Source organism: Thermobia domestica, chromosome 5 (genome assembly GCF_964235325.1).
Source record: "Thermobia domestica chromosome 5, izTheDome1.hap1.1, whole genome shotgun sequence".
In the NCBI taxonomy this organism is placed as follows: domain Eukaryota; kingdom Metazoa; phylum Arthropoda; class Insecta; order Zygentoma; family Lepismatidae; genus Thermobia; species Thermobia domestica.
Window position 1 is genome coordinate 34,776,756 of NC_137458.1, and position 26,495 is coordinate 34,803,250.

Below are 26,495 nucleotides of genomic sequence, written 5' to 3' on the forward strand. Positions count from 1 at the left end.
CCCCTAAAAATATTTAGCATTAATAACAACACTTTCGTGGCATGTTTCTAACAGTTGAAACAAAACATAGAATAGTGCAATTGAACAACTTTCAGTTTAAAATTATTGATAGTATAAAAAAAGTAATACAGGGACACTGCCTTATGTAAAATTTTCATACCGACGGAAATGAGGGGAATGCTATCACTTTTTTAAAAAAAGATTGTATTGTACAGTAGATATTACATACGAGGGCCATCCGGAAAGTGGTACCCGTTTGCGCCGCATGAAGCGCTGAGGACTCGGGGAGCCGCTTGGCAAGGTCAGACCGCGTGAGTGGCTTGTCTGCCTGCTCTGTGCGAGGTTGCGTGACGCTATCAGTGCCTGTGTTGTGTCTGTGATCGTTTATAACAGCCCTGGCCACGGCGAGCAGATAGTGGAAATTCTCCTCGTGAACGCTCACGAGCATTCTACGAGCAAACACGATTGTTCGTGCTTCGTGCATCTTCGGGTTTCGTCCTTCGAGGAGCGGAAGTGTTGTCAACCTTGGCGGTAATCACTAGCCTACCAAATAAAAAAAGTATGTATGGTAACTGATTGCCATTTAGTGTAAAGTGTTTTTTACAATGTAGTATCCGTTAACTATAGACAACACAAACTTGTAACAGCAATCAAATGATAAACTATATACGTTCCTTTTCTTCTTTTTCTTTTCTTTTGTTAAAGAAGAATGTGGTGGAACCAAACCAACGCTTACATTTATAAAAATTTGCTAGTTTGGCCAATGGAAAACCGGTTTTCAAGATATATATATATATATATATATATATATATATATATATATATATATATATATATATATATTATCAAGTTCTTAATCCGAGTGTGGGTTTGTTATATTATGTTGTTTCGCTTTTTAGGAAAAGAGAGAATCTGTTGATACAAAAAAAAAAATATATATATATACTGTAGCACTTGTTTGTAATTATCTAAGTATTATCTCCAGAAAATTAGCTTATAAATGTATGTGTGTACGAATAGGCTTAGCAAGGGGTTGGTTGTGGAGATTAGAAGCCACTATTACACTATCAATAGGAAGAATAGTATTTCTTACTCCACTTTTAAAGTTACTTTGATCGCAAAGAATCAAACAAAATATTAAGAGAGCCAAAGAGAGTTTCCATTTTTAAGTGTCCAGTTTTTTTTTTTTTTTAAACAAGAAGTGTCTTTTTAATAACGAAAAATATATTGTCCCTGGCTGGTTGCTTGCCGGTGGCTTGTTAAAAGTGAAAAAGAATGTTAAATCATATCAACGACTGAAGCTATACGCTTGTCTTTCTTCGATAGTTACTGATTGATTTTGAAAGTCTCAATGTTGTAGGCCTACTGTAACAGCGTAAAATCGGAAGGAAACGTTCCAACTGAATGATACGAACAATTATTCCCAATATCTTGAACATGAAACGTGGGTTGCATGGATAACGCTTAAAGTGGGCTGGACTGTACTGGAATTTCCTTCCGGCAAATTAGTGTTTGGTCGGAACTCAGTTCTTCTGTGTAATTGTCTCTTAACAATATTTGAACGTTTCTTTTAGATAATAATAATTAACTAACTAACTAACTATATGCCCTATGGAACCCGAAGGTTCAATGCCGCGTTTACAAAATATTTCCACTAATTTCTGTCCTGGGGGCCGCGGTGGCTCAGTGGTAGAGCGTTCACCCGGGTTCGATCCCAGCCCCCGCCAAGTGAACTTTGTGGTGGACAAACACCGTGTGCGTGGGTTTTCTCGGGGTTCTCTCGTTTCCTCCCACTTTCTTCATTCCACCATTTCATTCATCACTCATCATCACCGTCTCCTTTAGCCTAACCGGCATAACCGTAGGACGTAAAACTCAAAGATTTCATTTCATTTTAACTTCTGTCCTTAGCCAACTGGATCCAGTTTCTACTCTGTACTCTTATTTCTACAAGATCCATCTTAATATTGTCTTCCCATCTACGCCTAGGTCTTCCTAGTGGTCTTCTTCCAATTGGGTTTTCAGTTAAAATTATGAAAGCGTTTCTAATTTCTTCCATTCTGGCTACATGGCCTGCCCACCTGAGCCTTCTGCACCTAATGACCCTAACAATGTTAGGTGAGCGGTATAAACTATGCAATTCCTCATTATGAATTTCCTCCAATCCCCATTTTCATCCCTCTTTAGTCCGAATACTATTACTATTACTATTACTACTACTACTACTACTACTACTACTACTACTGATAATAATAATAATAATACGCATTATTATTATTATTATTATTATTATTATTATTATTATTATTTTCAATCTCCCGTCGTTCAGCTATCAATCTAGGAACGAAAGGCGTTTACAACTTAGGAAACGTGAAGCGAGTGACAAGTTACAGACTGAGTGCTAATGTAATACAACGTCACGAATTGTGTAAGCAAGCTAAAAAGGTCTGAAACAATTCGTTTCCGATTTTTGCAGTCGTTGTTACGTCTGTAAGCTGACATGTTTAATATTAGTTTCTTTCTTTCTTTCTTTCTTGTTCATTTGTTAGTTACTTCAACGCTAACTGTAACACTATCATGCGTCTTCCTCGACCAAAATAAAATAAAATAAAATAAAATAAAATAAAATAAAATAAAATAAAATAAAATAAAAAAATACCAATTTTATTTCCTGCAGTGTTTTCGCGTCACTGCTTTCGAAATGGAGAGGGGTAGAGCACATCTGCACATTTCACGCTTGCGTCTGCTCAATGCTTCAACATCGTGCGAATTTCTGACCAGGCTTGGCCGTAGGTTTTTTGCCATCATGTGTGGTTGGCAACACTTATCGGATGCAGTGGAAGGGGCGAAGCTGTGTTCACCTGTTCTTATCTTCGCTCGTGCTCGCTCACGCTTCGGCTCCGGGAGCCAATTCATGGACAGGCCTAGTTTATAATGATAAAACGAATTGAGAACCCCGCCAGTTGTGAAGTGAGGGCCGTGGTTAAATTTCTTAGTGCACGAAACGTTCGACCTTGTGAAATTAATCGCCAATTAAAGGAGGTGTATGGAGACAATGTGATGGACGAGTCATGTGTTCGGCGCTGATGTAGCAATTTCAACCTGGAGAGGGGGAGTACACACGACGAGGAACGTTCAGGGAGACCATCTGTCATTACAGACGAACTGCTGAGGTCAGTAGACGAATGCGTGAGGAACGATTGGCGCGTCACAATTGATGAACTCTGTGAACATTTTCCTAATGTGTCTCGAACAATTGTTCATGAAATTGTCAAAGACCATCTGCATTATTCAAAAATCTGTGCAAGGTGGGTCCCTCGCATGCTCACAGATGAGCACAAAACCAAGCGTATGGCTGCAGCACTGACGTTTCTGGGACGTTATTCCGATGAAAGAGACTCTTTCCTGAATCGCATCATTACAGGGTACGAAACATGGGTTTGTTATGCATTACCTGAGAGTAAACGACAGTCCATGGAGTGGCATCACGCTCATTGACAAACGAAACCAATAAAAATCAAGACAGTTCCGTCCACCAGGAAACTCATGGCAACCATATCGACGACGGTGTACTGCTCGTTGATTTTAAGGCCCGTGGAGACACAATTAATGCTAATGCGTATTTTGAAACTTTAAAGAAATGACGGCGGGCAATACGAAATCGACGGCAAGGACTGTTGTCTACAGGCGTCATTCTCTTTCATGACAATACGAGGCACCATGCAGCTGCGAAAACACAACAACTTCTGCAGCAATTCAAGTGGGAAACCTTCGCCCATCCACCGTACAGCCCGGACTTGGCCCCTTCGGATTTTCATCTCTTTACGATGCTTAAAGACTTTCTGGCGGGAAAAAGATTTGGCAGCGATGAAGAACTTAAACGAGGCGTGACTACGTATCTCGATACGCTGGCGGGGGAGGACTATGACGCTCGAATACAAAAACTCGTCACATGGTATGACAAATGCCTCAATTTGCTTGGTGATTATGTGGAGAAGTAATGTAAAGCATGCTCTTTCCAATAAAAATGTGTATATTTGTTAATATGTACTACTGTGTCTTTATTGCACAAACGGGTACCACTTTCCGGATGGCCCTCGTAGAAAGCATTTATTACTGAAGTGATACGTTACTCCGCATAAGTGTAAATATACGCTATGTAATTTATTTCCTACGACGCATTTAGATGCTTTAACCCATTTTGTGTGATGTACGGTTAAAATATCTTGACATTTTTTTTATATTTTACAGTATTTCCTTACGTTAACAAATGGTAGGAAAGTATAGAAAATTTCTTATACATATATAACTTTCTCATGAACACACACACTTATAATGTTACCATAGATTCTTGTTTAAAACATCTTGCCTACTCACGTTTCTTGAGATGGCCATATTCAGGTAACTATATGTAGTGAATTCTAATACTTTGACTCTCAATATATACCTCAAATTGATCAAAGTGTACCCAGGTTTGTTTGATTTAATTCCCGCTGTGCGCGAGAATACAAAGTTTTGCAAAGAGAGCTTGATAGCCAGGAAGGTTCCGAACACAACTGTACGTTCTCTAAGTAAGTTTGTAGGCAAACGAAATTCGGCAAATTTATCAAATATAAGCAAATTTAAGTTTGCTTCAGAGGAGGGAATGGAAAACAATCACATGTTAAAAGGAGTTTTATCATATTGTTAATACTAAATATCTTTCCGTATCTGATAGTCTATAGAAACAATGGATGGGAATTATAATAACAAATGTAATGCAGAGAACACAACACCGTGATTATTTCTAGAATGCGAAACTTTAAAAAATGTTCAGAAAAATTTGAGAATTGAGAAATGTTTCCAGGCTACGAAATGAAATATTTAGTTTAGGGTTCATAATAATGTCGTGCAGGTTAAAGGGGATATACGTTTAATAAAAACGGAAGATTACCTCAAGAATGCCCATCCCTCTGCCCCTAAGATTAATGACGCTACATCCCTAAATTCTTCTTTTATGCCCTCCTCAATAGCAAAACATACGTGAAGACTTTCTCAATGGTTCTGTCTACTGATCCTTAGATGACGAGACATTTCTCATATCTCTATTCTAGTCTCGAAATCGAGATGAGAAGTATATTTTCGTATTTGAGACGAAACAAGAAACATGACAATTGTCAAAAGAATTTAATTTTTCTCGTGATTTGATTTTAGTAAACGAAAATATTTTGATAACTTCTAGATAAAATTTAAAAAAGAAACTCAGGACACATATTTTGTATAAAATTTATCAGAAGAGACGAGACAAGATCACAAACGTTATCCGAGAATCGAGACGAGACGTTAAAATATTCTTAAGAATGGAGCTGAGATTTGACGTTTTAAAAACTTTACTTACAAGGCGTAATGGGAAACTCTTATTTCTCGTCTCATGAGAAGCACTAGTTCTGACTTCCAATCACATTCTTCCTTACCAATGAGCACTTGATTTAGCTACAATATTCTTGAATAAATTGAAGTTTTTTTATATAAATTTAACAGACACTTGTGTCTCCCTTAAACTCTGAAGACGCACTTAGCATCGTAACCTCTTTGTGTGCATCTTGAGCATGGAAATTTTTGTAGAGTAAAAATGAGAAATGGAAAAACCTACAAAAAACGCGACCATGATATTATTAACATGATTACATTCCTTAGGATTGAGCAAGACACTCCTTAATTATAGGTAAGCAACTAATCACTCTACTGCAAGGCCGCCATGCGTCTCTGCATCCTTGTCACTCGGGAAGATAGGATTAACCATACAGCCAAGGAAAGAAAACTCTAAAAAAGGAAGTTCCTTACCTTTTTCCCTTACAAATAAATCTCTGACTCCACGGATGTATGTATGAATGAATGCTTGGTCTTATTTAACTCATAAACTACTGGATCCTTTTAATGATACCGTCCGGTCATAATTGAAATCTTAAAGTGGTTATATAAAGGTAACCAAGAAGGTTCTGTCGCTTTTTGTGGAGGTCTGATTCAATTGACCCTCACACCGTGAGTTGAATGAGAAAGGATATAAGGCGAAGGTCAGTTGTTGGTGGGGGTTTATCCAACATACTACCTAAGTGTGGCAGTTCAGTTAGACCGTGAAATTGCGTAACGACAGAGTGAACACGGGCCTCCACAGAGCGTCATAAGGACGTGTATGCTGTACCAGTTCAAACTGGGATCAAACGCCGCTGCAGCGGGCGGAAGATATGCCAGGCCTTTGGTCAGGGTGTTGTGACTATGCGGATAGTGCAGCGGTGGTTCAACAAGAAACACTCGAAGACGCACCACGTGCCAGAAGACCAATACGTTTACAAAATGAAAATCTTTAGACAGCAATTGAGGCTAAGACTGGCCAGACAAGTGACAAACTGGGACTACAATTCGGTGTGAGTGGGGAAACCATTCGGTAGCACATCCATCAACTTCGGAAGCACTACAAGTTGAGTTGATGGGTCCCACAAGATTTGACTCCGGGTCAGAAGGCAATGCGAGCAAATACCTGTATTTCTTTGCTTTCTTGTCTGAGAAACGAGCCGTTTCTGGACAGGGTATTCACATGCGATGAGAAGTGGGTCCTATACGAAGCTACATGGCGCCGTCATCGTTGGTTAGTATCTCATGAACCGGTTCCGAAACAGCTGAAACCAGCATTGCAGCAGAAGAACGTACTCATGTGTTTTTGGCAGACTGCTCGCGACATCGTGCATCGGGAACTGCTACAAGCTGGTCAGAGCATCAATGCAACTGTGTACTTTCAACAATTGAGCCGTGTTCAAGAAAAACTCTAAATTCTGGAGCCAGCACTTCTGAATCGCAAAGGGTCCTCCGCTTACAGGACAACGCTAAGCCCCATGTGGCTAGGATGACCCGGAACTCTATGCCTTGGATGCGACACACTATTGCATCCGCCATACTCGCCGGACATTGCACAGACGGAGTATCACCCGTTCCATTCCTTGGACAATCACCTTAGACTACGCCAATTTTAATCCCTAATAGAGGTACCAAATGCACTTGATACCTTATTCGCTTCACGGCCCACCATGTTGTACTGCGATGGACTCCATGGCCTCCCAGAACGTTAGCAGGGTGTCGTCGATACTGATGGGGACTAATTTTGATCTCCCAGATACGTCTTACGTGAGATATCGCTGTTCGAAGGTGGTAAGTGAAAAAGCGAGAGAACTTTCTTGGTTACTTTTATATATAGGATACATATAATCACGCCTAGATTCCAGGAAAATTACCAACAGCGTAAAAACGGAGGAAGAGGTAAGTATAATAAACTATTTTCTCTACTTTACCTTCGAAGTCTTGGAGGACTGTGTAGATAATTGAATTTGAATATCAGAGAACTCTTTGTCAGATTTGTTTCCCATTCTGACACTACAGGTTTACTTTGAGGCAAAATAAATAGGTTTCTCTAATATAAACACTAGCGATTTGCATCGCTGTTGATTCGCATGGTTCAAGAAAGTAGGTTGGCCTAGGTATGATGTGAATCGCCGGCGATTTACACGGCTCACTAAAGCAATACTAATGTGAATCACCAATGATTTACATTATAGCAATGTGTCATTACGCTATTCCTGAAATGAATGAAGTAGGAAAAAATCTCAGAAAAGTGGGTATGATTATTTTCAGGATCTGGTAATGACAAATTTGAACCTACTGCATGCGAACTAACCTTAGAAAAGAATCTTATAATTTTACTAACATACTGCAATGAATTTTTAAATGGTTTTTGTTTAGCAATAGTTCCATGTTTTTTTTTTTTTTTTTTTTTAATTTTTCCAGGGTACTGTCCCAACGTGTCTGCCACGGATAAAGCAAACATTCAGCCCTGTGCAAGAACAGGAATTGGCTCAGCACGTAAGGGACCTTGACTCCATACTTTACGGTATCACATGCCAACAACTGATGGTCCTTGCGTTTCGCTATATAGAGAGAAATCCCATCAACACAACTTCAACAGAGAGAAGAAGAAAGCCGGAAAGAATTGGATATATGCACTTTGCAAAAGGAATAATAACTTAATATTGAGCTCACTGGAGAAGTGCAGCCTTGGAAGAATAATTGGCTTCAACAAAACTTAATATACGATATTCTTCAGCAACTCTCAGGCAGTGTTACAAGACAAACAATTTCTGTCCCATAGAATGTTTAATATGGATGAAAATGAAATTTTAACTCTCCCAAATAAAATTCCAAAAGTACTTTCGCCAACCGGTAAAAGACATGTGGGTAAAGTTGTGTCTGGTGAGAGGGAACAGACAATTACTGTTGTCTGTTACGTCTCCAACTGGAGTTTACGTGTCTCCATCCATCATATTTTCCAGAAATAGAAGGAAAATAGTGTTGTATGAGGATGGACCTGCAGGAACTTTACCTCTGGTCTCAGATTCTGGATACATAACCAACGAACTTTTTTGGATTGGTTGAAACATTTCTCTCACCTCGTGATGCCAACTCAGAATGATGAAGTGTTGCTCGTTCTTGATAACCACACCACACACTGCACTTTGGAAGCAGTGCTGTATTGTAGAGATAAATACATTACCTTTCTTTCTCTTCCTCCGCATGCAAGTCACATGCTGCAGCCCATTGACAAGGGGTTTGGACCTCTGAAGACTGCCTTTGCAGCTAAATGAGACAAATGGATGGTCAATGGATGTGATGAGCAGTACACGGAACCCATAATCGAGGATTAGGAGCAGTGTCACGCCTACAGAAACTGGTGGCATGAGGCCTGTTCAAATTATGAGGGCCTCGTGGTTTTTTTAATGTGACAGCTGCTAATGATCATAAAAATGTTAGGTTTCAGATGCACAATTTCATTATAATGTTTCTATTTGTTTTATTTGCGCATATAAGTTTCTGTTTAGTTTAAAGGCAGTGTCAATTATACTTTGGTATAATTTGGCAGTTTTCAATTTTATTTTGTAATTGCACTTTCTAGGCCTAGGTTAATCTTTTGGTTTCCCTCATTATCAAGAATTTGAATACTTTTGATGTTACATTTATATGTGTATTCATTTATATCAACTTCTCGCAAAAACAAAAAACTTTGTACCTCTTTCCGTGTTTCTGTCATAATTTTCTTCGAATTGTGTAATGTCATCTTCATTTGCTGCCTTGTAATAGTATTTTCCCACATAGCAAATGCGTACTCTTGGAGGACACATTGCGTACTCTTAGAGGCATAGTCCTTCAAGAGTGCGCAAATGCATTCTTTTATAACAATGCGTCTATTGTTGTAACTATTGCGTCACTGTCTTTATATTTGCCTCCAATTTTAACCTTAAGGAATGAATAAAGATTTGTGATAGAAATTATCACTCTGGGTGATTTCCCTTTTCTTCGTTACGTGTTTAAAGACTAAGTGCGTACTGTTTGGGGAACTTCCCTTAATTCAGTTTGATACAACTTAGTGAAAACTAAAATCCAAAGCTATGTATTCTGTAACATTACATGAGAGTCATCTCATTTCATTTTTCTCTTTCCCCATGTTCATGCAATCGAGGGAAAGAAAATTAAGCTCTAACCTTTTGACCTATGATTCACTGTGCATGTGTACAATATATTCCAGCTCTGTGATAATCTATATGTGCTCCGTGTATTTTCTGAATGCTACTATTTTTTCTGTTTCAATACAAGTGTTCTAGTAACATTTCGTAGACGCATAATTAATGTTTTGTCGCCATTCGTGACACTTGAACCTCATATACTTGTCTATTTTAGATACTGTATTTATTGGTTTGATTCATGTGTACAGCTGTGTATGTCACCTTATAATTTGTAATTTCCGGCCAAAACTCGATTTTGTAGCAGATGTCAGTTTTTACCTATTGAACTTTAATTTGAATATTTTATTATAGAAGACGCCGAAGGCTTAGGTCAGTTAAACTTCGGTTTATGTGCGGAAATCCGAATTACCTCTCACAACTATCATTAACATAATTTACACTCAGTCCGAAATAGACAAATATCCTATTTTAACACGAATGTGTAATATCAGAGAAGGATACTTCTTACTCCACGCCTGTGATTAGGGCCGTGTGGAAATCTTTCCTCAAGACAGAACAGCTATGCAAGCTCGTTTTGTGGGGGATTACCATCTGCACTTTGCAAGGAACGAATTTCGTGCTTGAAGCTCTTTAGGGTCTCAAGCCACTCTTTAGGCCAGGACTCTGTCCCACGCCCCCCGAACTTCTACGTTTTTTCTGGAACTTTAACTTTAGTTATTAGTCATTGAGAGAAAGAAATTATTACGTAGTTTCTCAGCGCGTTACTACACCTCCTCAGTGAGAGAACTCCACTCATCTTCGTTCTCCATTAGTGTACTACCCGACATTCAGTGTGTGTGACAATTACTAACAACTTTATTGTTTGCTGAAATCTTACTTCAAATCCCTAAGGACAAACACTCTGGCAGTTAACGTCTGATACATTAACTTGAACTGCGCTTACTCCCTTTTTATATCACACTGCATTCTTAATTATGCAGGACCAGCACATACGCCACTGCTAGAGACTCTAACGCTTCTAAAAATTCAGACTCTAGTTTCTGAGTCAATTGTATGAACTGAATTACTTCAAAAATTCCTCTGTGTTGTATCTTGGCAACCAGCAATAAAAACTCATTCTTTATCTAACATGGCGTTCCTGTTATTCAACACCTATAAACCATATTATCTCATTCATTAAGCAATTCTTTCTCTTAATTTGCCTTCGAATATCAGCGAACCTTTGTCGTCGCTCAATCATGGAAACTATCTTACCCTGTCATCGATCTTCTTGTGGACTTACTTCTCGTTTACATCTGTTGAAAAGTTACCGTGCCAAAGTGACTCCTGTGTCTGGAAAGCTGCAAGGATTAACATCACCTTGTGTCCCGTGAGTCCAGCTTCATCCAGGCGTTCTCGTCCGTGTGATTCCTGTTGTAGTTATGAATTTGACCTCTCTGAAGGAAATCGGCTACGCCACTGGAAGATCAACCGCTCCGGCCTTTTGGACTTCGTTTCACCTTTCGGAATGATGGTTTTCTTCTAGATAACAACTATTGCTTCGCTCACCATCATCTTCGACACGATCTGACGACGTTCCAGACGTTGTTATCACCACACCCCTTTTCAGCTGCAGGGTGAGTAAATGATATATTTATTCACTGTTCTGATTTTGTTGCGTCTCTCGTTTGCATTCAATTACGAGATCATAAGTTATTTCATGCGCCTAGTGTCTGTATTAAATCTGTAATTTTGTCATTAAGGTGATCCGTCTAAACTTCGTTGCTGGCGACAAATATCTCGTCCGTTGATTTGTTTTGATTGACTCGAAACTTATTACTAAACAAACTTATTTTATGATGTTAGTTAATTACATGTTGCTATTGTTGACTAAGAATAGTCAGAGCCTGACAGTCTCTTTTCAATTATAATTTCATGGTCTGAGTAATTACGTTATTAAATCAAATTCATTTCCATTGTCATTAATCTTGCCTAATTAAATTTTTTATGTATAAATTGCTCGTGCATGCAATATTGAGCAAGGTTGTCGTCCCAGTACAAATAATTACTTCTCGGCGATAGACTTTGTTGTTCCTTTCGGCCATCGTGTTCAAATTAAGTTTCCTTCCCACCGTCAGCCGCTTCAACTCGTCGGTAACGGTCGAATACCACCACTTCAACTGGTATATATTTGAGAGACACCTACACATTGGTGCTATTTTAAATTCTCATTAACATTTTGTTCTAGTTAATTGTTGGTTGACAGTTATTCGAACGTAACAGACCATCTCTCCACCTTATGAAATTGGTATCAACTGTGAGATACCTCAGGAAGTCTAAGTTTACCTGTCAGGCGATTCCTTTAAAATAATTATGATCAAGCAATATGCTATTTTAGCTAATTAATCCTTCAGCCTAATTCTGGAAACCTACGGTTGAGATACGCGTCGCTGACAGCCCCTTCAGTAAGTGACTTACGGTGGGATAGTTGAATTGGCAACCCCAGTGTTTGACACCCTGCCGTCGGCCACTTCAATAGTGTAAATCAGCAGCGTATGCTGTATATTCCATCAAGTATATATCAAGTATAAATATGCATGTATTCCTTATATTGTTTAAAGTCGAATTTTTGAACAATGACTTGTAGGATTGATTTTGTATATTATCTGCTTTAATAAATATTTACCTTTTTTACAGACAAATAAGTAAGACATAAGAAGGAAGCATACAAGGAAGGAAGCATATTACCATGCCTGGAATTAAACCAGATCTACGCACTAGTAGTGAGCAATCTAGTACTAATGAGCTCCCTCATATCCTTTTTATAGGATTTTTTTAGTATTAAGAGAAAAAAGGAAATGTGTGTGTATCTATGTCAAACTTGGTTTCTTAACACTCGACATGAACACAATTTGAAAGTGTCATTTTTCTCATCTTGTTCTGGTTTTCATATATATTTTCTATCTGCCCACCCTCTGAGGAGAGAAACACTGCTTCACATCTTCTCAATGTGTCATCGCCAATTCAATGTAGGAGTTTGAAGTTACAAGCTTGACAAAGTGTTTCTTCTGCAGAACACCTTCCTTCTCCAACTTCTGGGAAATAATAATTTGACACTAACTAACTAACTTTATGGCCTATGAAACCGGAGGTTCAATGCCGCGTTCACAAAAGCTCTCCACTGACTCCATCCTTAGCTAACTGCATCCAGTTTCTACTTTGTATTCCAATCTCTGGGAGATCCATCTTAATATTGTCCTCCCATCCGCGCCTAGGTCCCCTAATGGTTGTTTTCCGATTGATCTTCCAGTAAAGACTTTCAAAGCATTTCTTCTTTCTTCCATTCTAGCTACATGACCTGTCCACCTACGCCTCCTAGACTTGATGACCTTAACAATGTTGGGTAAACGGTATAAATTATGTAGTTCCTCGTTATGAAGTTTCCGCCATTCCCCATTCCCGTTTCTCTTGGGTCCGAATATTCATCTCAGGATCTTGTTCTCAAATTGTTTCAGTCTATGTTCTTCCCTCAGAGTAAGCGACCATGTTTCGCAACCATACAGAACAACAGGCATGATTATAATTTTCTATATTTTAAGCTTCAAATTCCTCGACAGAATTCGCGACAACAAGAGATTTTGAACCGAATAGTAACACGAATGACCTGCTTTTAGTCGACATTTAATTTCTTCGTGAATATGATTTTCCTCTGTTGATATTGATCCTAGATATTTGAAACTATCCATTTTATCAAAAGTATTATTTAATATTTTAACGCATCCATAATTTGCTGTATTACGGTCCCGACGCACTTCCATGTATTTAGTTTTCTCTGCATTTACTTCTAAATCCATGTCCTTGCAAGCGTTAAATAAGATCTCTGCATCCGTTCAAATCTAGGCCCTGGTTGCTATCTTTGATTGTCCTTATAGCGTATTCAAGAACAAAGTTAAATAATAATGGAGACAACGCATCTCCTTGTTTCAGGCCATTTTCGACGTGAAAGTTTGTGGACAAAAATTGTCCTACCCGGACTTTACTTTGAAACTCATTTAATCATATTTTAATTAATCTAATTAGCTTTCTCGGTATTCCAAGTTCTGTAAGAACGTTGTATAATGTTTCTCTCCTAACCGAGTCGTACGCCTTTCTAAAATGAATAAATAGTTAATGTACCGGGGTATTGTATTCCCACTTTTTTCCAGTATTTGGCGAATGGTAAATATTTGGTCGATAGTTGATCGACTTCGTCCAAATCCGCATTGATAATCCCCAATAATTTCATCTGCGTATGGAACCAATCTTGCTAATAGAATATTTGAAAGGATTTTATAGGATGTTGACAGAAGAGAAATGCCTCGATAATTATTACATTCAGTTTTGTCGCCTTTCTTCTGAATTGGAACAATGATTGATTCTTTCCACTCTTGTGGCAATTCTTCCTTGTTCCAGATAAGGAGAATGAGTTTGTGTATCTTGTTCCACAATTTTTCGCCTCCAGCTAAAATTAACTCAGCCGGAATTTCATTTACACCCGAAGATTTGTGTTTCTTTACTTTCTTTATAGCGGTTTCTACTTCTATTCGGTTGGGTTCTGGAATATACGGTTCTGCGGTGAGTATCTCCTTTTCTTCACGCACACTAGTTTTTGGTTGCATGTTAATCAAATGGTCAAAAAATATTTCCATCTATTTAAGATGCTATTCGTATCAGTGAGAACTGTACCGTCAGATGTCTTTAATATATAAGCACGAGGTTGATAGCCTTTCTTAAATTCACTGATCCCCTTATACATGTCGCGGATGTTTTTATTTTTACTATTATCTTCAAGTTCCTTTAATTTTAGCTTTCAAAAAATCGTGTTTCTTTGTTCTAAAAGTTTTGGAAGTTTCCCGCCTGGTATCTGCAAAATTTTGTGTAGTTCTTTCATTCGTATTTTGTAGCCACCGTAATGTGTCCTGTTTTCTTTTCTCTGCTAGTTTAATGCATTCTTACTCGAACCATGGTTTGTTCTTACTTATTTCCGCGTGTCCCAATTTTTCTTTTGCTGAAATTTTAATGGTATCTCTAATTTCAATCCAGGTATCCTCAACACTAGTGCACTCCGAATCTTCTAAAGCCGAGAATCTATTCGAAACTTCCATCTGGTATTCCTCTCTTACCTGGCTCTCTTCTAATTTCTTTAAATTGAATCTCTCCGTTTTCGGACAATAGTAGTTAGGGGTGGTTACTTCTGGCGCAATTTGGACCCTTTTTTCGAACCAGATTATTTAGATATAAAAATGAATGAAGTAGCGTTATGCGCAAAAGTGAAGAACAAGTATCTATTTTATATTTAATAAATGAAGAAGTGCATTACTTGTAACGAATTAAAACAATACCAAGAGTTCTCTAGAAATGGTAATACAAGACGCAATGAGTGCAAAGCATGCTATAATAAAAAGAAAAGAGAGAAATATAACAATAGTGAAGTTGAAGAAGTAGGTGATGATTTTGAGTTTAGAGCTTTTGAAACATATATTCTCACAAAGAAAGAACTGAACTTAATACAGAAATACCCAAATATTCCTAAGAAGAGACCAGATGGTGTATCTCTATTTTGGTGGAAGACCGTTAAGGACGGCATAAGATTAAAATGTATAAAGGAGTTTGAAATCGAAACAGCTCCAGAACCTCTTCCACAACATTTTAGAGAACGGTTTCCTTTTCCTCAGTATAAACATTTGATTAAGCGAGTGATAAGTCTTACCAAAGTTGTTCCTAATAAAGGTTTTACAGTTACTGACAATGAGATTTTTATTAATGATACAGTGTTCGGGATAAAATATATTGTAGATGATAAGAGCATTTTCTTTCAATAGTTCTTGCTTTTACTTCTGGCGCATTTTCCTCCCTCCAAATATTTTTGACCAGCGCAGAAGAAGCCAGCTAATTATACAAAGTTAGACGGCGCAAAGTATTCCCCTAACTACAATGTTAAAGTGAGACTGAATATGCTTTTATGACATTTAAAATCATAAAAACTTACATCTAAAACTTACATCTAAAAACTTAAATCTAAAACTACAACTCTTCTAACTTATAATGTCCCCATGGTAGGGTATTGATCCCATCCTTTAAAACACATCTCTTATCATCTACACAACTTAAAGCTAACTTATTTACTTCTATACTGTATAAATCGTGCTTATAACTTCTAATCAAGTTCATCTTCTTATAATATTCTTTTTGGCTAATCAAACAGTCCTTATATTCGTTAAATGAAAGTTCTTTATACACAACACTCTTCTTAACACCTTTAGCCTTCTTACAACACTTTTCTTTATCGAACTTACCTTTAAAGTCTTTATCTGTTAAATCTATTTGAGGTGCTTTTATACTGTACATCTTACTTCTTAAACCTACAAACTCTTCTATGATTGTACCTTTAATCTCATCCTTCATCTTACCAAGTATTTTCTTATTGATTTGTGGTATCTTATATTTGTTATCTTTAGGGTAATCACTCGTATCGAAGTAATCAATGTAGTTTTTCATGTCCTCGTACACATCTTCTGTTTGAATATGGTATATATAGCTATCAGTATCTGTATAACATACTTCTATTTTGTCTTGGTATTTTGGCTTCATCACATTATAATGGAAGTCGTACATTAAATATTTTGACAAATCTAGAATTGACATACCGACATAAATCGGTTTGTTAAATTGCACTTTAACCTTGTTCATGTGAACTGCTACTAAATTTTCCGTAAAAACTGTGGTACTCTTATAATTCGGTTTTGCTACAAGCTTCTCGTATTTTTTCTCATCACTTACAAGTTTGATATTAACTCTCTTTCTAATATTTTCCATAGTCTTTCCAAAAACTGAATTGTTCATGAGCTTATAGAAGTCTTTTTCAAAGTCATTTGTTGCTCTAGTTCTCATCTGCGTGTTTAAATCAATATATTTCTTTAACCAATCTGATTGTTCGAATTCTATTACTCGGTGTATCTTGTTAAGTTTTAATCCAAGTGAAAGACATTGTTTTAGGTTTCGATAGTGAATTACATATTTTTCTTTGTCATATAGGGTTGTTAAGAGTTTTGATTGTTTTGAACCAGGTGGACACATGTTTTGAGGTGCTAATGGGTAGTCTTTGTGATAGTCATGCAATTCTTTAGGATATTCAAGATCAACTTCTAATATGTAACCAGTATCAGAATCATCAGGAATATTTGTGAAATCTATATCTCTTATCTCATCTTCACTTAACCATCTGAATCCCTTAAACGGCATATATTGACTCATTGCCCACCCATACAAGTTATTGGCATCTAGATACATTAAGTAAGAATCTTCTTTATTCTTATTGTAATCTTCCATATACTTATTGTTTGCTTTCACATATCTTTTTGAGCATTGACTAATCCCACCTCTTATACCTTTCTCTACCATTAATACCATATCATAATCCCACAATAATTCTAATTTTATATTTGTCATCTTTAACATTGCGTCCCAAGCTAAACCTGGTGCTGTCATATACCAAGCTGGATCAAGATCATAAGCTTTAAGACATGTTTCTCTAAAGTTCTCAAACACATCTGCTAACAATAATACATCTGTTTTCAAATATAAATCATGGTATTGTCCGAGATTCTTAATGCCAAATGTTTCCCATACTTTCTTTGCATGCTTATAATCCTCATCGCTTATATGTGTGTTCATAAGCTTGTTGAAGAATGCTTCTTTTAGTGGTAATTTTCTTTCTCTAAACTTATCCCAATTGTTAACATAATCATATGGGTAAACACCTTTTCTTATTACAAGTTGAAACTGTTCTTGATTAGGATAAAAGTGTTGGGCATGTATCATTTGCTCAGGTTTCAAGTTCGATGACAATTTGTCTAAGCTAGAAGCCATAAATCTAAATGAATCTACAAATTTCAATTTAATAGTTCCAACCTTTTTACTGAATGATATGTATCTTTCCTCGTTATTGGGTATTAGATCTATTTCTTCTTTATTACATCCAAGCTCTTTTATAAACAAGTGAGAGTCATATCCTGTCAAGTTATGTATGATCACTGGCACAAACTTTGGTACTTTAACTTTTAAATTGCAGTTATTACATAGAGGTGCTACAAACTCTCCTGTTATATGATCGTGATGTTTAACTTTGTGGTTTTCTGGTGTATATTTTACTTTACAGTAAGAACAGGATTTTGATTGGTTGAACTCTTTTATCTGTTTACGTGTTAATGGCAGTTCATTATTTTGACTATATATGTTTGATATTTGTTTGGCTTCTTTCTTTAACATTCTTATGAACTTCTTAGCTGCATCTTTACCTCTATACACAACAGGATTGGTTTTACTTCCATCACTCTTTACTACATAATAACAAAATCCAGATGGTTTGTGTCGTTGATATTTTTTGGTATATGGCTCGTTATCTGGATAACATTCTTCACAACCCATAACTTTATGTAACAAACATTCAAAATCAGCATAAATCACAAATGGCATTTTCATTATGTATTGGTAGTTTTTAAATTCAACGCATTTACCTTGTTCAGGCATTATTATTTTTACTGGCTCATTTAACGAACAATCTTGCTCATGTTTATTTAAAGCGTTTTGAGAGTAAAAGTATAACAAACATCTGTCACATAAATATTTTCGAGCTCTCTTTTTAGTTAATTGTGTACATACTAGTCTGCTTAAATCCTTAATCCAACAATAGTGTGTTTTAACTTGGTCTTCATTTTGTTCTTTTACATATAATAAATTGACATGCTTTTCTTGCTTGTTTTGTGTGTGATGTAGTATATAGATTGAATAGTCTTTATCATATGCATAAACATTTATAGAAATATTAAGTAATTTTTCAGCTCTTGGAATATCGCATAGTTTTACAGGGAAATGAATATTTTTTAATTTTTCTTGTAAGTATTTGACTGTTTGCTTGTACTTGGAAGGTCGTTGTGGATCTTTATTAACTGGGTATAGTGCAGAACAAATTGAATATAAGAAACATTTTTCATCTTCATTCTTTACATTAATTACTGCCTTTTTGTTTTGAATTTGTTTAGGTAATTCTATGTATGTTGATCCTCTATATGGTGTATATTTGACGATTGCTAGTTGTAAAAAGTTAATGTTTATAAGAGCCCAGCCAGAACCTCTAGCTTGGAGCTCATCCATTCTTGTTCTTAACCTTTGTTTCATCTTAGTTATTTCTTCTTTCAAATTACTTGATCGATATATTTCTTGGTTTTCAGTGTTAAAATAGAAGTTTTGAGTTTCTTCACCTTTCTTATATGTACAACTTATATAAAGATTAGCTTTCAATGAACTATGTTTACTTAAGCTAATTTGTAATCTGTTTGATATAGCTTTAGATGTTGCAGTAATATATTGTTCAAGTGGATCTTGTGGTTTGTAATCTGTTGTAAATCTCCATGTTTCTAATCTTGATTTTAATGCAATGTTCTGCCGTTTTACATCGATTGGTTGTGATTCAACTTTGATTCTTGGTTCTTCAAATACTTCTTGTTTAAATGGGTATATATTTCTTATCTGTCTCCTGCTTTGTTCATCGTCATGTTGTTTAAGAAGGTCTATCAGTTCTGCTTTTCTTAATCGGGAGTATCTTCTAATTCCCCTCTCTTTACATTGTCGCCTTAACTCTACTACAGTAAATCTATTATAATTATTCATCTTATTTATTATATAGAAAATCTTTATACTCTTCAATTTTTATCTTCACCGGGTTATTTCAGTTCATTTTCATTTGTCCTAGTACAACGCTTAACATTGTACACCCCTGCTATTGTCTACATATTAAGCGTTGTATTAGAACACGGCTTTTATGGGATTAACCCATCAAAGTCACATATACACATTTAAAACTGAATCATTTTTGTAAACTTACTCATCATCATCAGCATCATCATAATCATCACTACCATATTTATATTCATCATCACTACTCAAATCAGATGTTTTTCGTTGCATTACTAATAACTCTTTCTCCTTTAACAGTATTTGCTTCTCTAGTAGTGTTGCTAAGAGTTTAAGATCATGATGAATTAGTTCAAGTCTATCATGTAATAAATCAAAATGCGCTTCCATATTTGTTATATAGAAAACCAGCAAAAATGAATCAATTTAAAAAATCTAAGAATAAAAACAAACATGACTAGTGCTAAGGAAATATTGTCTTACAAACCTGTATTTGATTGTATATGTAAATATTTAGATATTGGTGGTTATAACGATGAAGACAAAATAAATTTTAGCGTGTCCATAGGTATGTTAGATCATTTGTTCAAGAAAGCCACTAAAGAAAAGAACTCATTTCTCATACAAAACATTCTCTATGCAAACGTTATGGACTTATCCGATGAGATATTAGATTCACTGACTGATGAACAATGGCTATCTATAGGCCATGATGATTATGAGGAGGAATATAACTATGATCACATTACAGAAGACTTCATACGTAAATATCTACAGAAAGTTAATTTGATTGAAATATGTTTATGGAAAAATTTATCGGAAGAGTTTATAAGAGAATTAGCTGATAAAGTTGATTGGGAGATTATTTCAGGAAGCCAAGACTTATCAGAAGACTTTATAAGAGAATTTGCAGATAGAGTTGATTGGAAAGAAGTATCGTATCACCAAAAGCTATCTGAAGAATTTATTAATGAGTTTATAGATAAAGTTGATTTTGATGCTATATCTTACAAAAACGAGCTCTCTGAAGCCTTTATACGAGAACACGCAGATAGAGTTAATTGGTGGTACATATCTGGAACTAAACAATTATCACAAAACCTTATAAGAGATTACGCTGACAAAGTAGATTGGGAAATGATTTCAATGTCTCAAAATTTAACAGAAGAATTTATAGCAGAGTTTGAAGGTAGAGTTCATTGGCGTAACATTTCAACTTATCAAGACCTATCTATAGACTTTATACATTCATTTAGACATTACGTAGATTGGAGAGCTATAATAAGAAAATATCATAATAATCCCAATTTAGGTGATATGTTGAATGTAGCATTCGCTGTTGCAGCAGAGGGTTAATGCATAACACTTAAATTGTACTTTGATGGGTTAACCCATAAAAGCAATGGTATATTTAGTTTCTCGTACTTAAATGTCTCTTAACTGAATAAACCTGTCAACAAGATCTATATCACTTAAATCTGTGTTCATATGCGAACCGTGCCAAGTTATTCTATCATCATAGCGTTCTTTAGCTCTGTTGTATAAGTTGATAGAGTTTGGATCGTCGACGTTAAGCAGAATACTCATACTTGGATACTTAAGTTTGAGTTGTTTAATCCTACTTTCGTAATTGCATGTTTGTACTCTTCCAACCCAATACTTATATCGTTCTATTCTTTCTTTTTGATCTCGTTCTTCTTCGTCATAGTAAAGGAGTACATTCTCGAGTTGTTCTTTAGTAAGGTTTTTCTTGATAATGAATAGCCTATGTATCTTTCCTGGATCTTCTGTATATGGTGCTGCAACTGTTTTAAGATAATCAACTTTGCTTTCTAGTTCTTGATTGTACAATCGTAATTGCTCCATTTGTTGTTCTATCTCTTCTACTTTTGATTGTAACTCTTTTTGGTCTTCTTGAATCTGTTTAAAATTAGAAACGAAATAGTCTTCGATGATATCATAGCATTTGTCGTAGAAGTCTTGTGATATCCAAATAGCAATAGAGAGAAATATCTTTTTGTAGACATATGTTCCGGAGATAATAACATTTGTTTCTGCATCTCCTCCTTTTACTAAATATGTAGAAGAGCGACCGCTGGAATTCCGGCAGTCGGTTTTCTCATCGTAATACCTTATTAGTTCTTTTGATTGTTTATTTTCTAGCCAGTGTCTAAACCTCTTACCACCGCTCTGACACAGCTTAGTAGCGTTGAAATATCCTGTACTCTTATCTATAATCAGCTTGAAATCACCAAACAAACCATACCAGTAATCATCTTTAATCTGTTCGTAGCAAATATCGTTTAAACTAGGAGAATTATCCATAGTACCCATATTTATTATATAGAAAATCTTTATTTTTAACTTCATTTTCGTTACCAGCTAGTTTTTACTGTCTAAGATGAGTTTCTGAAGTTCCCAGCTTCGGAGGGACTTCGAAGTTTGTTGTATTGTGCTAATTTGACTTCATATGATGCCTGTTTGAAACCCTCGGAATTCCGATGATTAATCCCAGCCACTTCGAAGTTTGTTGTGTTGTTAATTTTTGATAATTTCCACAGCTGGAATACAAGCGCTGGAAATATATGTTATGGGGTAACGTTTCGTTACCCCCTTATCTCGTTCAAACTATCCTTTTATGGCATAATAACCATAAAAGACAAACATCTATATTTACACTACAACATTACTCTTATCTATCCAACTATTATGTGAATCATCAAACCCTAGCCATTTGACATATACTTTATCACCTTTCTTTCTCAACACTTTCTCCACCAAGTATTCATCTTTGTGTTTCGTCTTTAATAGTTCTGGTTCGTAAAATCTACCTTGCACATCCTCTTCTTCCAAATCTTTAATTCTATATGTAGGCGGATTAGATGGAATAACTTCACTAATAACAAATACTTCTGTTGACCAATTAGGTGTATATCCCTTCTCAAATAGCCCTTTCAACTTACTTATACGAACATGATCACCTAACTTGTATTTAGGCTTAACACGCTTATATTCTTTTTGATACACTTTCTCCAATATTGTTCTCTCATTCTTCTTGTTAACTTCTATAGGTTTTAAACCAATTGTTCTATGAATTTGATGATTATACTCTTTAACTAGTGTTGGTAATATCTCTACCCATTTGTAGTTCCCTTGTGTTGTGAACCTTTTCCACATGTTCTGCTTAAGCGTTCTATTGAATCTTTCAACCACAGAAGCTTTCTTACCACTATAGGTTGAGTAGTGATTAATCTTATTTTCCTCCATTAACTTCTTAAACTCTTTATTGTAAAACTCTTTACCTTGATCTGTTTGTAAGTTACTAGGCTTTCTCGTTCTTAATATGGATTCGAATGCTTCTGTAACATTCTTCCCACTCTTATCTTTAACAGGAACAGCAAACGCATATTTCGAGAACACATCTATAATCGTTAGCAAATACTTATAACCTTTATTGATTTTGGAAACGCCTTTTAATACTCCGCTATCCATTTCTACAAGATCAGCCTGCCAAAGATCATCGATACCTTTTATAACTACGCTTAATCTGTCAAAGTTTTTTCTAGATGGTTTGTGAATTTCTTCTACAATGTCTTCTCTAACACCTTTACCTTCTTCTAGTCAATCAGGTTTTTTAACGAATTGAGTTTTAGTAACACCACATACAGAACAAATACCTTTCTTTAGATATCTTCCATTCTTTGTTTGTTCAATTCTAATAGTATCTTTCTTCGTATCTGTCACTTTCTTACACTTAACACAATACATCCTGTTTATTATATAGAAAATCAATAACTACCGTTGTTTAATATTATGCTTTCAACATTCTCACCATCATCATCACTATCTTCGTCTTCTCTTTCTACATGCATAAGAAGCAATAGTAATTTACCATGTTTGAGACCAGAATCTTTAGAAGGCCTAACTGCTAATAGATCATTTGTATTAAAGTGCAATGGAAAAGTTTCAACTAGAGAATCATTTAAATATAGATCTATATAATACGTATTGTAAGATGACTCTATGTGCATTAACCTACCTTTATAAAGAAATTTGTATGCGATAGATAGATTATGTATTAAAAAGAACGGAGTTTCAACATTTTCTGATATCAATCGACTATGAAGCTCTATAACATAACTCCGTTTAATGAAGTTAAGCTCTTCTTTCAACATAGCAATATCTTTTCTCACAACTGCATTATCTAACTCTGATGTCATTTTAACATTACCAAAGATATCCATATTTATTGTATAGCAAATGTCTTTAGGAAAGCTCTCTCTCTATGTACATTACTACAAACAATAATTGTCCTTCTTCCATAGCAGAATTTTTATTTGGTTTAATCGTAATTATGTCGTTCTTCTTAAAGTCAAAAGGTATCTCTTTAACCAAAGTATCACCCAAATATATATCTAGAAAGTATTTATCCAAACTTAAGTCCATGTGCATTATTTTTCCATTATAGAGAAATTTGTAACCGTTAGAGAGATTAAATATTCTAAAGATTGGCTCCTTAACGTTTTTAGCTCTTAATCGATATAGTAGAGGCATGGTTTCTTTCTGCATAACCAATCTAGTAGTATCCATCCTGATCTTTTGAAAATCTTCTTTCTTGATGTATGTGTCTTGTAACGTTTCTAATGCATCTTCAAATCGTTTTCTATCGTTCTCTAATTGGGTTTCTATTGACCTAAGTTGACTTACGCTAACAACATCATTTAAATTCTCCAACAATTTTAATTTTTCTTCACTAATATCAACATCACCTTTTGTATCTTTAACATTGCCAAATATATCCATACTCTTTTATTATACAGAAAATGCCCATCCTAGTTTTTCAAAACATTTCTTTAACATCTCTATTTGTCTAGGTGAGCGTTTAAAATCAATATCAGCATGAACATTGTGCTTTTTCAACAGATGGTGCAATACACATTTCAGGTTAATAAACAATGCTCTTTCCGGATACAGCTCCCTAAAGACCTCGTGTAAGTTTTCGAAATCGTCTATAAGTGCTTCCTCCATATGTTGTAATTTTAATGGTTTTTGATCGGTAAGGTGATAGTGTATTAAATAGACATCATCATAATATTTTGTGTATTTGTTCTCCTTTAGTACTTCTAGAACATCTTTTGTTGATATTAAATCCCTTGTTATATCTCTAAGTTTATCATTTAACACCTTGAGCACCTCTTCGGGAATAATTCTATCCTGTAAAGCTTGCAAACGAGATAGCTGTAACTTAAATCTTTTTATAGTATCATACCATGGTTTTCTTACGCAAGCAGCTTTCGTTTCTTCACAAGTACTGTAAACCCAACCACTCTCTACAGAACAATCATCACAAATGTAACTACTCATACCTTTTGTTAATGACTTACTACCACAATAACTGCATTGTAATGGCCTAGAGCTATAATTCGACAACGAGTCTTTTAAGGTAATTATTGGACGTAACTTTCTCAACTCTTCTTCCGTGTACAAAAATTTTGGTATTAACCTTTTCCATAGATCAATAACATTGTATACGTTGTTTTTATCTTTTAAGTCTATCTCACTAACATCCTGAAAATACTGATAAAAATTATATCTATCTAGTGCATCGAGTTCATCCTCATGCTTCTCAAAATAATCTAAAAATCTATTGTGTATAGCTTCCATATTTATCTTAAAGCAAAACTTTTATGGATACAAACCATAAAAGCACTTAATCATTTTTAATCATATACATAACGTCGCTAAAAGAATACCCTTGATTTAGAAGATTTAAAACCTTAACACAAAGATGACCACATATAACTGAGTTAAAGTCTTGTATTCGTTCGTCATTGTAAAGTAAGTTTTCGGTACCAAGATATTGTACCAGTTGTTTAGGAGGAACACCACCATAAGAATCGAACACGTACTTTATGTTGTTATCTTTCCAATAGCATATCCAGTGAGTACCAATGTTTTCTGATTTATCAAGGTTAACTACACCACACTCATGTACATGGGGTTTTTGCGGAAGTTCATCACTCATAAATACACCTCTAAATCGTTTTATCTTTAATTCTTTAGCCAACCTCTCTATATCGAAGTTGGTCAATGGTTTTAGTTTTTTGACTTCTTTGGTTTACCTGCTCCCTGCTTTTCTTCCATAGCCATATTGTGTCTTTTTTGTTCTTCAAGTTCTTGTTTATTCTTCTTAGCATCCAGTACAGTTTTAGTAATCGCTGCTGCACCACCTGCTAATGAGCCAACTGCTCCTAAAGCTGCTAGAATGGCTGGAATTGTAAAGATAAAACCGCCAATATGCTCTTTCTTAATCTTTTTCATTTGTGCAGTAGTTAAAGTTAAATCCATTCCTTTACCTTCTTTAATTTTCTTAGCTTTATCGTTAAGTTGTTTCTTTGTTAATACATGATCAATATTTAAATCCTTTAGTTCGTTATAAGGAACACTAAACATACAACCTTTAATAGAACACATCTTCCTATTTATCTAAGAGAAAATCTTGGTTTGTAAAAGTACAGTTGTTGTAGCTCCACCAAAATCAATTAAGGAATCATTCTCATCTGTTATCCTTATCTCAAAATTGTCAACCTTGTCTTTGGATATAGGGAAAAATAATGGATAAGTAGGCTCGTAAATAATACTATGTTTGAACTCAGCATCTGTTTTGAATGATGCTATAATTCCTGTTTCTCTATGTGTGTATTCTGTATCTTTAACAAACATGCCATCTGCTATATTACAGTGAACATTTATAGTATCAAACGGATGAAACTTTGGCAACTTACTTCCAATATGTGTTTTGTTCTTTTCTAAAACTTCAAAAACATTAAACCCGAGGACAGTGCCTATACTCCCAATTGTAACATCATTACTATCAGTTTCAATTTTGACTCTATTTCTTAAATGATCTTCTGATAATGTTATGTTGATGGATTGAGATTTTAAATATTCATTAAGACTGTTTAAGCTGTATTGCCCTTCTGGTATAAAAACTTGTCTATCACCATATGAGAAACTATTTTTTTCTGTTGTTATGTTTGGAGTTAGATATGTACTGTAAAACCCAACTAGTCCTATACTTAAATAGTTGCTCTTGTTGTCTAATTCGTAATGGAGTTTCTTCTTTAAAACAGAAGTATCACTCGTTAGCTTAAATACCTTAGCCATTTATTATATAATAAATGAATGAGTTTGATTTACCTAGAGATATTCCAAGAGAGAAAGTAATCAAGTTAATAG

The 26,495-nt window shown here is 35.4% G+C and overlaps 1 protein-coding gene across 1 annotated transcript in view; it reads right to left on the reverse strand.

The window, feature by feature from the left end:
* Nucleotides 1-26,495, reverse strand: part of LOC145685853 (TNF receptor-associated factor 4-like) — a 45,097-nt gene that overhangs the window by 3,823 nt on the left and 14,779 nt on the right. The gene's annotated exons all lie outside the window — the stretch shown is intronic.